The sequence below is a fragment of the Nycticebus coucang genome, chromosome 4 (assembly GCF_027406575.1).
Source record: "Nycticebus coucang isolate mNycCou1 chromosome 4, mNycCou1.pri, whole genome shotgun sequence".
NCBI classification, from domain to species: Eukaryota; Metazoa; Chordata; class Mammalia; order Primates; family Lorisidae; genus Nycticebus; species Nycticebus coucang.
The window spans coordinates 148,471,389-148,485,940 of NC_069783.1; the positions used below are offsets into that span (position 1 = coordinate 148,471,389).

Genomic DNA, 14,552 nt, shown 5'->3' on the forward strand with positions numbered 1-14,552 from the left:
TTCAGAAGAGTGCCTGAGGGCAGCTGCAGCTGTGTGTGCCAAGGGCAGGGCTGGTGTGTGGGGGTCCACCACCCCATGAGCAGTTCCAGGGCTCATGCTCCAGGGCTCCTGCCAGCCAGGCCACAGCTAAGACTGCCCTTGAATCCCACCTGGCCTGGCTCCTTCCCAGATTGCCTCCTGACTCTCCATCCATTTCTCCTGAGACAACTTCCTTAACTAGCACCCAACTCTCTGTCTCAGGGTATATGTCTGGGAAACCCCACCAAAACCCATCTTCAGCATGGAAAAAGAAAAAAGAGAGAGAGAAAAGAAAAGAAAAACACTGGGCTGAATTTAAACCATGCTCCAAGAGAAAGGGTTAGAACAGAGAAGAGGGAAGGGAAGGGCCTTGGGATTCATCACGTCTCAGAGTCCAAGTGAAAGAAGCAGAGATTGCAAAGAGGACTTGGAGGGGAGGCAGGCAGAGGTGACGAAGGCTGGGGGAGCCCAAACCATGGGCCAGAGAGGGCACATCCTAGGGTACTAGGGAGCCTTTCAAAGGCAGCTACATTGGAGGATGATGCAGACACGTCCACGAGCACCTGGAGGGCAGTGCTAACCTTGATAAGGTCCTTCAGCATGTAGGGACACAGGTGTCAGAGGAAGGGGTTGAAGAGTGATTCAGATATGAATTTCTGCTGGGGATGACCCACCAGAATTCAAGGACTATGTAATTCAGAAAAGAGAGGGGATAACCAGAGGACACCAATGCTGAAGAGTGAGGGGATGGCACCCCATAGATGCAGAGGGACTAGCCTTTGATAGGAGCAGAAACACCACCCACCCACCAAGAGGAAGATAGAGTAGAGGTTTGGACAAACTGGGTTGACGTGTCCAGCCTTGAGAAGATGAGGCTTCCCCGTGAGGTGTGAAGCACAATGTTTAGACAATCTCAAGGCAGAATTGACTTCTCCCTTCCCTGCTTCCCCAATTTCCTCAGTGCCTAATTCTGAACTTACACAGAGTGCGGTAAGAAGCTGTAAATGTTTACTAAAAACCAAGTCTGTGTTCACTCAGTGAAGGGGCACAGTCCCCTGCACCCTTGTAAGGTGAAAAAGTCTCATTTGTGCTCCTTGAGGTACGAGGCCCTGAGAAGGAACATTTCCAGTACTTGGGCTAGATGTGAACTTGCAGAAGTGGCTTTGCTGAAAAATGCAGGCAGTTACACCTTAAAGGAAAGAATGTGCCAGAGGCCCCACCAAGTCACAGCTGGAGACAGATCATCTGCCTAGGGCAATGGCCTGTTGCACTTAATTCTCTACCTGTATTTACACAATAATTTTCAGTTAGTCATATAGGGAAGAGGGCAAAGAGAACAGACAACCCAGTGCCTTTGTGGTTTATCTCCATTATTGTTTATCTCCAAGCAGGACATTCTTAGTTTAGAAAAGTGTGTACATACTTTGATGCTTTAACGCTGGTAAGGAATCTTTACCTTTTGTCTTCTTTATTCTTGGATTATTTTTATCTTATGAGTTTGGATATATAAAAAAGTGAATAAAGACTGCAGATTGCTGTTGTGCCTGAGTGAGCACCAGCCTTCCCTTCTAAAATCATTCATTTTGTCTGTGGTGCTGCCTCTGCATCATCGACCAAGTAGCCCAGTGGACAGCAAAAATTCAGGGTGCATGGAACTGCATGGGGGCACAGGTCTCTTTTCATGAATCTGACTATCATCTAAACACAGGCTGTTGTGGCGCTTCTGGACGGTCAGTTTGCTTCATCCAGACAGGATGATTTTGGTGTCATGATAAAGCTACTTCTGGCAGAGTTCATTTCACAAGTTTTGGTGTCCTAAAGAGGAAGGTCTTAATTCATTAATGCTGCCAAGTGATAATGTCTTTTTTTTTTTTTTAATGGAGCCACAAGAGGGCCTGCTTTATATAAAATTTCTGTATTATGTGGAAATTGTAGGAGTCAGATACATGGGATAGTTGTTGATACTTCCTTAATTTTGGCCGTATTTAAAAATGGATCAAGGACATTTAACCACTACTGTCTCCCCACACCCTGTCAGATGGAAATAAACATAAGGCATAAAAGATAATGAGAGAGAAGAAAACAGATTTTGGAAGTCAGAAAACAAACAGGTCAGTTGTAACTGACAGAAGAAGATGGAGAAAATCACACTGGAAGTCAGCAGGGGGAAAATCCAAGACATGCCTGGTTTATACTGTCAGACTCTCCAGGACCCAGGAACTAAGCTAACCTAGAAATCAAGGTGATTGTGGAGTCAAAAACTTTAAAAATCATTTTTTTTGACTCGCTAATCATAAACCACAATGTGAATTTCTGCAAAAACAGGGTGCCATGACAAAAAGAAAAAAAAAAAAAGAAAGAAAGAAAGCATTCTGAAACTGACATGGTTTGTAAGTCTCTGTTTTGAGGCCTACACTAATGATAAAATCTCTATCAAAATCTCAGAGAATAAACTGATGTTTTTTTTTTTAAATAAATAAAAATAATTTAGAACCTCTCCCCTACTCTATGTAGCTGAACAAAAGAAACTTTTCTAGGGAATCTGATCATCCAGGAGAAAAGTTCTAAAAATGCTCAGCTGGGGGATCCACTCACCCTCAAGCTAAACATTTTAGCTACGTCACTCTGCAAGGAAGACAGCAGAGTTTAACAGTGATTCCCATGTGTGCAAATTTCAATAAGCTTTTAAGTTCAAAGGATGACTGGACAATTTGAGGATGAAGATATGAAATTTAAAACATTAAAGTAACATACATATAAAGAAAGGAAACAGGTGGCAACTGTGGCTCAAGGAGTAAGGCGCTGGCCCCATATACGGGGGGTTCTGGGTTCAAACCTGGCCTTGGCCAAAAACTGGAAAAAAAAAAAAAGGAAAGGAAACAAACTCAAGAATGGAAATTTCTGAATACTCTCCTAAAGATCCTTACAGAGGCAAAGAAAGACATAAACCCATTAAAAAAAAAAGCAGAATATTTTGAGAAATATATATATAAGAATATATATATGTTGAGGCAGCGCCTGTGGCTCAAAGGAGTAGGGTTCCAGCCCCATATGCTGGACGGGGTGGGTTCAAACCCAGCCCCAGCCAAAAACTGTAAAAAATAAAATAAAATAAAATAAAACAAAACAAAATTGTCTTTATAAAAAAAAAGAATATATATATATATGTATATATACACCAAAGTATATCTTTGAGAAATATAGATATATGTGCCAAAGACAAAATACTGTTGGAAATTAAAAGTTTGCTATCATATTTTTAAAATCAATGATTAAACATCACTATTCATTAGGGAGATATAAATCAAAACCTCAGTGAGATACCATTTCAAATGGACTTTGATGGCCAGAATCAAAAAGACACACAACAGTAAATATTAGTGAGGTTGTGGGCATGTGGGGAAACTGGAATTTCTACATGGTGGGGATGTAAAATGGTGCAACCACAAAAGAAAACAGTCTAGTAGTTTCTCAAAAAGTTAAATATGAACCAGCAATTCCCAAGATGAATGAAGACATTTGTCCACACAAAAGTTTTCTAACAGATGTGCATGACAGTTTTATCTTTTTTTTTTTTTGAGACAGAATCTCACTATGTCACCATTGGTAGAGTGCTGTGGCATCCCAGCTCACAGCAACCTCAAACTCTTAGGCTTAAGCAATTCTTTTGCCTCAGCCTCCCAAGTAGCTGCAATTACAGGCACCTGCCACAATTCCTGGCCATTTTATTGTTGTAGCTGTCATTGTTGTTTGACAGACCCAGGCTGGGTTTGAACCTGCCAGCCCTGATGTATGTGGCCAGCGCCCTAGCTGCTGAGCTACAGGCACTGAGCCTACAGCCTATTCTTAGTAGCCAGAAAGGAAGACAAAATGCTCCCAGATAAATAAACCTTGAAAGCATTATGCTAAATGAATGAAACAAAACGCAAACAAAGCACATATATGATTCCATTTTCATGAAACATCCAGAATAGACAAATCATAGAAACATACAGGAGACTAGTGGTTGCCAGATCTGGGGAAGGGAGAACACAGAGTGACTGCAAATGTGTATGGAGTCTATTTGGACGGTGATGAAATATCCCAGCTACTAGGGAGGCTGAGGCAAAAAGATGGTTTGAGCCCAGGAATTGGTTGCTGTGAGCTATGATGATGCCACAGTACTCTGCCCAGAACAAAAGAGTGAGACTCCATCTTAAAAAGAAAAGGCTGAATTACACACTGAAAGATGGTGAATTTTGTTTCAATAAATACGTGTGTATTTTTTGTGTATTATTTAAAGAAATACATGACAGTTTCAAATACAAAATTGTGAAAAATGCACAAAGTAAAGCACAAAGACAACTGGGAAAAAAAGAAGGGAAAAATAAAATTATGATAAGACCAGGAAGTCCAACATCTGGATGGTCAGGTTTAGAAGTGACTTACAGAGGAAAGAGAAAAAGGAAAAATCATAAAATTAAATTTATTTTCTCAAAAGTGAAACATCAAGTTTCTGGACTGTAGGAAACCAGTAGATAAAGGCTAAAAGTGAACAAAACAAAACAAAACAAACAAACAAAAAAAAAAGCCGTGCTTAGCAAAATGGATAACAGTTAATACCACTTTAATCCCCACACTGTGAAACATCAGAACCCCAAAATAAGAGTAAACTTCTGGAGAAGGAGGGAGAAACAGTTTCCATAGAATGGATCAGATGGCAATGGAATTTTCAAAAGCACCATTGAATAATAAATATCAATGTAATGCCTTAAAATTTCTAGAAGAAAAATATTTCTAGTTTGCAGTTGTATATCCAGACAAATCAGCAATTTAAACATGATAGGGAGGCATTTTTTGAACTTTCAAGGTCTCAGGAAATCTCCTTTCTAATGTATTCTTCTCAATAAGAAAAGAGAGGATGCCTTCCACAAAGCAGAAGGAGTGAACCAAAAGAGAAATCCCTGGAAGCCAGAAAATAGAAGGGGCCATCACACAATCCAGCAATGGTGCTCATTGGTATTTACCCAAAAATGTTGAAATTTTTGATCCACACTGCTGGGAGAATGGGGACCGAAGACCCCATTCTTGGCAAAGGAAAGCACCCCCAGAAAAAGAGGAAAACTAAAAAGCAAGCTGAGTGAGTCAGAACAAAGAAAAGTCAGCTAATTTATGTTTAAGCTAGCCATTGCTAGCAAGCTTCTCGCCTTTTCTGAAATTCTAGGCTGGCATCCTAAGTACAGCACTCCACCTCATTTCAACCAGCATGCAGTAGTCCCTCCTCCAGCTTTTCACAATGCGCTGCCCCAGCCCCCATCTCGACCCAGCAACCAAGCCGCTGCCCTACCTCCCAAGCCTGCCTGGCCCCAGGCTGTGTCATCTGCCCTGGCCCAGCCCCCCTTACTCCCACAAGCCCCCATGGCTCAACCCCCTCAATTGCTGCTGGAGGATGAAGAGCCCCCGCCCCACCCCTCACCTCCATGCAGCTGCAGCTGTACCTGCAACAGCTGCAGAAGGTGCAGCCCCCTGCACCACTACACCCTTCCGTGAAGGTGCAGTCCCAGCCACCACCCCATTTACCCCCCAACCCCACCCCTCTGTTCAGCAGCTACAGCAGCAACCACCTCCACCACCACCACCCCAGCCTCAGCCCCCACCCCAGCAACAGCACCAGCCCCCACCTCGGCCTGTACACTTGCAGCCCATGCAGTTTCCCACCCACATCCAGCAACCCCCACCACCCCAGGGCCAACAGCCTCCCCATCTACCCCCACCTCAGCCTGCCAAGCCTCAACGAGTCATCCAGCATCATCCTGCACCCCTACTCAACTGCTGCCAGCAGACGGGTGGTTCCTGTAAACCACGGGCCTGACAGCCCACTATTGCCCAGGTCAACCTCAGCAGGTTCTCCCGAGGCTGCTATCCCAGGTCATCTTCGTGAAGCTCCCTCCCCGCTTATGATACTTTCCCCCCAGATGCCACAGTTCCAGAGCCTGACCCACCATTCTCCACCCCAGTAAAATTTCCAGACAGGGAAGGAGCTGCTACGGCTTCTGTAGTCCAGCCCCAGCCCCTGGTGGTGGTGAAGGAGGAGAAGATCCACTCACCCATCATCCGTAGTGAGCCCTTCAGCCCCTTTCTGCAGCCAGAGCCCCCCAAGCACCCGGAGAGCATCAAGGCTCCCGTCCACCTGCCCCAGCGGCCAGAGATGAAGCCTGTGGACGTTGGGAGGCCTGTGATCCGGCCCCCTGAGCAGAATGCACCCCCGCCAGGGGCCTCTGACAAGGATAAACAGAAACAGGAGCCAAAAACTCCAGTTGCACCCAAAAAGGACCTGAAAATCAAGAACATGGGTTCCTGGGCCAGCCTGGTACTAGAAGGATCCAACCACCCCATCCTCCACAGCCAAGTCATTGAGTGACAGCTTTGAGCAGTTTCGTCGCGCTGCTCGGGAGAAGGAAGAGTATGAGAAGGCCCTGAAGGCCCAGGCCGAGCATGCTGAGAAGGAGGAGCGGCTTCCGCAGGAGCGCTGAGGAGCTGAGAAGAGGAAGATGCGCTGAACAGGCCCGGCGGGCTCAAGAGGAAGCAAGCAGGCTCCAGGAGCAGCAGCAGCAGCAGCAACAGGCAGCAGCTGCCACCGCCGCCCCCCAGCCCAGAGCTCCCAGCCCCAGTCCATGCTGGACCAGCAGAGGGAACTGGCCCGGAAGCGGCAGCAGGAGCCAAGGCGCTGGGAAGCAATGGAAGCTACCATTGACATGAATTTCCAGAGTGATCTATTGTCAATATTTGAAGAAAATCTTTTTTGAGAGCACCCAAGTGACTTCTGACTTTAATTTTCTGGCAAAACATTGACTTTCCATAGTGTTAGGGGCGGCAGTGGAGGCAGTAGCAGCAGCCACGGGGTGCCTCTGGGCCTGGCCCTCCTGCATGCCATGCCCTGGGCAGGCCTGATGGCAGCTGAGGATTGCAAAGCCTGTCTGCTTTACGGCCAGCCGGACAGATGTCCTGCCACCTGCCACCCTCCACCCCTCACAGGACGTCAGCTCGGAGCATGCCTTGTTATGAGCAAGTGCTGGCGGGACCCAAGCCCTGAATCCCCGTGTGGGGCAGAGGCCTTTCTCTCCGCCAAATGTCTACATAGACATTTGATGCCGCCATCGTGAATGGTTTTTTGTCCCTGACAAGATGACGTTTGTGATGTCCTGCCCACTGGGAGTTCTTCCCCACACCCCAGCCTTTGCCGCCCACTCCAAGGAGGCCAGGGCAGGCCCGCGTGGGCTGGTGGCAGGCAAGGCAGGCCCACCCACTTGCTGGCACTGACTTTGCCTTGAACAGATCCCACCCCTCCTCTTCCCCCACAAGCCTTTAATCCAGAGCCGCTCTCTGTAAGTGTTCACCTGTGCAAAAGGGAATAGTGCCGTGGAGATGTGTGTCCATGGCATTTTGGGGCAAGGTAACCGTCCCATGCATGTGTGGGCAGGCCTTGCCCAGGGAGTGAGGCCACCAACCAAAGTCAGTTCCTTCCCACCTGTGTTTCTGTTTTTTTTCCCCATATATATTTTTTGTTGTTGAATTCTATTTTATTTTTAATTCTTTCTTCTCCTCCAGACACAATGGCACTGCTTATCTCCAAAATGGTGTGATTGTCTCCTCATTGAGCGGCAGCTACCACCGCGCTGTGGGTAGTGTGTGACGGTGGCTGTACTGTATGGTGAACATAGTTGTCATATCTTTGTTGGAAGTTTATTGGTGACTCCACCAAATGGATTAAAAAAAAAAATCCACAAAAAGAACAAAATGCAAAAAAAGCCTGCCTATATTTTACTCAGTTTCAAACTTTATTAGTCTATTTTTAATTATAAAACCAGAAAGCTGTGATTTCTTTTCTTTCCCCTTCTTCCCTCCCCCCCATTCTTTGGCTTATTTTTTAATGTCGAATCTGTTTGAGTTGTTTTTTATCAATAAAGGAAGGGCCAGGGGACAAAGTGGGCACCAGGCATTGTGGGGGTTGGAATACCACAGACTGAGACAGAGGTTCCTCAGCCCTGGGCCCAAACCCAAACAGCTGGCTGTTCCTTCCCACACTTTTCTTAATTTTGTAATTGGAGCCCTTGGTGAGGTTATGCATGCCATGAGAGCCCACTCTACCACCAGAACGCTGGTGCCTCAGTGTTGGCCAAACTCTGGAGTCACTGACTGGTTTGACTTTCATACAGTGAATATGCATTTGGTCTGTACTGATCATGGAATAAACATATCTCTCTTTTAAAAAAAAAAAAAAAGAAAGAAAGAAAGAAATTCTAGGCTGTTGGGGATGCAGCTTACAAACACCCTGCTAGGTCTGTGAGCACTCTGAGAATAGTGGTCATAGAAGAGGCTATGACAAGTCCTAAGAAAAGATACATCTTCTTGGTCATTTCCTGCCCATTAAACAGGCAAAAGCAGATACCCACTGTGGAGATTTGCATTTGCCCAAGGCAGAGACCAAGTGAGTAGCTCGAGCTCTGAGCTTATATCCCTTACAGCATAGGAAAATCCTCTGTGGTGGTGAAGGGAGGAAAATGCCTCCCTCCCACTGATCCCTAAGAGGAGATTAAAGCTGATGGCGGTTAACTCCACAGAGAACTAGTGGAGCTTAACACCTCCCTAGAAATCTGTGTGTGTGATCTCAAGCAGGAGGCTATCTCAATACAAGGCTCAGATTTCAGGTTACTGAAGGCCACAATTAATGTTAATAAAAATAACAATAGCTGATATGATCAATGAGAGAAAATGCTGACCTCTTTGTGCTCTCCCTCATCTTACCCTCTGGGTAAATAGACTCCAATAAAAGCAGAGTGGAGCAAACACTCTGGGCCATTGCCAGAATCCCACAATGGGCAATGGACCCTTGAACTCCTGCTTTTAATTCTACTCTGTCTCATGTCTTTCTTTACCGTCGCTTTTAACTCTATATTTCGTCAGTCAATCACCGCCAGTTTCCACAAGTCTTAGCAGATGCTGCTCTTGGGGCAGGACCCCGACACATACAAAAACCTTGACATGCATGTTTACAGCAGCTTTATTCATAGTTACCAAAATGTGGAAGCAACCCAGATGCCCTTCAGTGGGTGAGTGGGTAAACTGTGGTACATCCAGACAGTGGAATATTACTCAGCAGTAAAAGAAATAAGCTATCAAGCCACGAAAAGACACAGAGGAAACTTGAATGTGTATTATTAAGTGAAAGCAGCAGATCTGTGTGATTCTAACCATGTGACATTCAGGAAAAGGCAAAACTGTGGAGACAATACATGTTCAGTGGTTGCCAGGGGCTGGGAGGGTGGCGGTGGGACACGAGCAGGGGAGCACAGGGCTTCTTGGGGCACAGGAGGCAGTCTGATGCTGGAAGGATGGGTACACGTCCTTACACATCTGTGCAAACCCACAGCAAGCACAGCACCGAGAGTGAGCCCTGATGTGACGTTGGGCTTTGGGTGATATTGTAGGTCCATCAACCATGACAAATGAACCTTGGGGGAAGCTGGGCATGTGGGGGACACAAACTACATGGGAAATCTCTTAACCTATGAGTCTATGGCTCAGTTTTGCCATAGACCTAAAACTGCTCTAAAAAAATCTGATTTTTAAAATTAATTGATTTTGACCAGTAATACTGCTTCTAGCAACATTTGCTAAGAAAAACATCAGAGTGAATAACAAAACTAGCATATGTCTCAGTGGTGATATTTTATATAATAATTAAACTGTGTTTTCAATCATTGTGCAAAATGATGGAAACGGAGTGAAGATACCATCTGGGCCCAGAACATTTCCTAGTAAAAGACAAGCTCCATCACCATTCACCAAACAGGCTGAGGTAACAGGTTGCTGCAGGCCAGGTAGAAGCAGACAGGACATGGAGAGCCACTTCTCAAAGGAAAAAAATTGGTAATAGGAATGTAAGATTTGTCTCAGCATTCCCTGGTGCTCTGTTCCCAGCATCAGGGATGATTCCTGGTGCTAAGTTGAGCTGATGATGGAGTGACCATGTAGCAGGAATCTAAGCCTAAGCAGAGAGAAGGAATCACCAGAGCGTCGGTGATAGAAGAGGAAGAGGTTTTATTTCAGCCAGTGGAGCCACTGCAGACTAGAATCCAAAAGGACCCAGTTCCCCAATCAGCTCTGTCCCTGCCCTTTTATTAGACTCAAAAGTAGACAGACAAAGGAATCACCATACAACATCTCATTGGAGGTATCAAATCACATGCCGGGTTTAGGAAGCAAGCAGCAAGCATTAGTTCAAGGGCCCAGGAAGCTATGTTTCATAAATTCTTTTTTTGTTTGTTTGTTTTGGAGACAGAGTCTCACTGTCACTGTAGGTAGAGTCCCTTGGTGTCACAGCTCAAAGCAACCTCAAACTCCCAGGCTTAAGTGATTCTTTTGCCTCAGCCTCCCAAGTAGCGGGAATACAGGTGCCCACCATAACTCTGGCTCTTTCTTCTCCAACCAGCATTCTGGCCTGGGCTGGGTTTGAACCCGCCAGCCTCAGTGTAGGGGGCTGGCACTGTAACCACTGTGCTATGGGCACAGAGCCAATGTTTTATAAATTCTTAAAAGCTGAGTTACCATGGGAGGACCTTGTAGGAGTGTGCCCTTGGGCTTCTGTGAGAGAACAGGTTGTGGTTATATAACAGTTTCCTTTCTACCATGTGTCTTCCCAGAATTCTTAATGAAAACTCCACTGGGTGGTCAAAACCATAATGCTAATTTTATGGTAATAAGCCCCTGGTAAGCCAAGGTCACTAGAAGATCCTCACTGCACATGCTCCAACCAGTGAGAATCTCTAGCCACAAATATGCACATGTATTGTGGTTCCTTTCCTGCATTCTGATGGGCTCCCACTCCCTACCCTTAGCCCCTCTCTCTGCCTTGCCACCTGCTTCACCTCCTCCTCTGCTAACACAAATGTGTTTGTGTTCTGAGGAGCCTCTTATTATGGTGGAGGGAGGCAGATGGTAGAGTTGAATGAGTTATAAGAACATAAAAAGCAGGGTAGACAAAAGGGATTACTGACTCCAGAAGACATTTTTTTTTTTTTATTGTTGCAGTTTGGCCGGGGTTGGGTTTGAACTCACCACCCTCAGTAAATGGGGCCAGCACCCTACTCACTGAGCCACAGGCACCACCAGTGTGCAGAAACAGAAAAGTGATTCTAATGTATCAAAACAGCTCAAATGTGATAAAATGTATTATTTGACTAGTAATGGTGTAAATACATACAAGTAGGAACTTGTGGTCTGGATGAGAATTCTTGACACAAAGATTAGAAAGAAGAGAAAAGTTTATTTTACTTTTCCAAGGGAAGGGGAGAAGGGTGCAGAACGCAAAAGAAAGGAGAAATCCTGTTTGTGGTGAGGGTAAGGAGTCTGGGGCTTTTTTGAGAGACAGGCAGTGTGGAAGAGAATGTGAAGTGTCAGGTCTAGGTGGAGACAGTGAGTCAGAGGAGTGAGTGGGAGCTCAATTCCCACCTGCCCTAAGGGAGCCCAGGGAGGATGCCTGAAATTGAAAAACAAAAAACAACCAAACAAACAAACAAAAAACCAGCAGCAGAAATGTAAATAACAAGAATATGATACGCACTTTCAAAGAAGAGTTAAGAAAGTTGGAATTGATTGCCTTCTGAGAGCTAGAAACTAAGGGGAATGCTAGCAGAGGAAAGCCGTTTCTCATAAACATTAGAAAATAAGGTGCCTCTAAATGCGTGTTTTTCTACCTTTTTTATCTCACGGCACACGCGAACCTATAGTTAAACTTCTACGGCACACTTAAATCATGTTGATCAAAAAGAAAACAAGTAAGAAAAGAAAAAGAATATACCTTTTTTGATTTCTTTATTAACACAAAGTAATTTAATCAATGATCTTAAAAAAAGAAAATGTATGGCACACCTAAGATCCTCTCAAGGCACACCGGTTGAAAATCACTGCTCTAAATGATGTGTATAACTTTGAAAAAAAATAAAACTAAGCAAAGTTTCTGAGAGAGAATGCGCCACACAGTCATCAGCACTGTTGCTGAGTGACAGATATTTAGCACATGCCTACTATGTGCAGGGCAACATTTTAGATGCCAGAAATACACCTGTGAGCAGTCAGACACACATACCCTTCCAAACACACACACACAGGCTCGCCAGTGCACCCACAATCCATGCCGAGCAAGCCAGTTGTCACATTTTTATGGGCGCACAGAAGCAGCCTGGTATGAGAGGCGAGATGACCATCTCATGGCATTGAACCAGCGGTGAAAGTTGTCTGCAATCCCAGGTTTCATAAGCTTGTCAAAATTCCCCTTCTCTCTTTCTTGTTAAATAATTATTTTCATTATAATAATGATGGAATTTAAAAACATATCCACAAAATACTGTTTATGTTGTTAAATGAATGCCAGGTAATCATTTAATACCTCACTTTCTGAGTGCCGAGCTCAGGACATGGCTCCACAGGTAATTCTACATGAGACTCTTGGAGTAGGCAAATGAAATTACTAAAAAATATCTAATGTGGATTCCAGCTTTGTACATTTTATCAATCATTAAAGGAAACATACTAATTAACTTCTCCCTTTACGTCCTGGCTTGCTTCTTACCAGCACTGCAGAATTTGAGTACTTTCTTTTAGTTTTCTTTTTTATTATTATTATTATTTTTTATTTTTGGGGATTCATTGAGGATACAATAAGCCAGGTTACACTGATTGCAATTGTTAGGTAAAGTCCTCTTGCTGATTAGTGTTTTTCTGGCAAAGTCTAGGTAGAAGGAAAATAAAGAATGTTAATACATTTCCTTGAGTGTGCTCTTATGTTACAGATTACATTTCTTTATCTCACTTTATCTACTTCCCCCTCATGCAGAGGGTTGCTAAACTATTCAGGGGTACACAATAATTAGAAACTAAATTGGTTACATTTGCTTTATTTTTAATTTAATTTCATTTTTTAATTGTCAAATATTGATGGAATGACTATATCAAGCTGATTAACATCTGCATCACCTCACAGACTTATCTCTTTTTTGTAATTAAACCATTTAAAATGTATTATTTTAGTAATTTTAAAATATATGTGTACATCACTTTTCGGCTTTTGGCTAAGATCAAGTATGAAATCTATGTGTACAATACAGTCTGGAGGTTCCTCAAAATATACTAAAAATAGAACTGTGCTATGATCTAGCCATCCCATCATAAGGAATTGAAATCAGTATGTCAAACCTATGTCTTCACTGCTGTGTTCATTGCAGCAGCACCATTCACAGTAGCCAAAATAGGCAAATGACTCAAGTGTCCATCACAGAAAAACAGAAGAAGAAAATGTGACATACAAATGTATACACAATGGAATAGCATATGTGTGTACACGGTCAAATTGTTTAAACGCACATCAAAACTGTAAGATGGCAAGCTATTGAACTGTGAATTTAGTTGAATTTAAGGTGAAAGACACGCTATGTCATATGTACCTGGGTCTGGTTGGGAACAGTCCTCACGACAGAAGCCTGCCCGTGGCTGTGAGGAGCAGTCTGGTTCAGATTGTTCAGTCTCTGCCCAGAGAACAGCACCTAGAAGCAGATGCCTCCTCAACTCTTCAGACAGGCCCTCTGACAGCTCCTGAAGGCCCCCCCCACCTCTCAGGCGGGACCTCTCTCTTCAGAGCACCTTCCCAGGGAGCTCCTCAAATGACACAGCCGCCAACTGTCTTCTCAATTGGTGCCCTCGGATTGTTTTGTTCACTCAACAAAAAAAATAATTTCACTCCAAAACCTTAATGTATGTCTAATTATCAACTGTACTGATTAACACATAACAACCATTATGAAATAGACAAATACAGACATCAAATGAATCTAGACAATTCAAATACAAGTTTTTAGAGATGTCATTATGTTTTCTTGTGAAATCTGAGGAAACCCCTGCACATGCCCTGGGAGAATTTACTCAGTCCTCAGAATCCCTCAGCCAAGTGGAACTGGAGGCAGACAGGCCTCCTGGCCTCTTCTTCACTGACAGAGATAGGAAATGAGCGAAGGCCCAAACTGTCCACGGGTTGAGCTAGTTATCAGTTATATGCAAGAATTATAAGAAAGAGATCAATATAATGATGAAACTTTACATATTCACTGGAGGAAAAAAATAGGAAAAAAGCACACACAAAAAATAAAATCGCCTATAATCCCACTACTTTATAAGAAATAATCCTGCTTATATTTTAGAATGCAGTTTTTCAGTGACTTTCTACACATTGGTATGTGTCTTTTTAAGAGGTACTTTTTTATAAGTTCATTTTTTCCATTTATTCTGAACATTTTCTATGTCATTAAATTTTCAACATTTTTGTTGCCATGCTGTTACACAGTCTAATATTTTATAGCTCATGCTTTTAAAATGCTCTATTACAGAAATTTTCAAACACCTACAAAGTGAACAAGGCAGCATAATGTATTCATCACTCACCTTCAACAGCTATAAACAATCCACCATCTGTAATGCCACTCACTCCCCTGTACCCCAGTAAA

At 43.8% G+C, this 14,552-nt stretch overlaps 1 pseudogene; it reads left to right on the top strand.

Annotated features, from left to right (window-relative positions):
* The first annotated feature begins 5,003 nt into the window (after window positions 1–5,003).
* On the top strand, window positions 5,004–6,803 carry LOC128584495 (bromodomain-containing protein 4-like; annotated as a pseudogene).
* The last annotated feature ends 7,749 nt before the right edge of the window (window positions 6,804–14,552 follow it).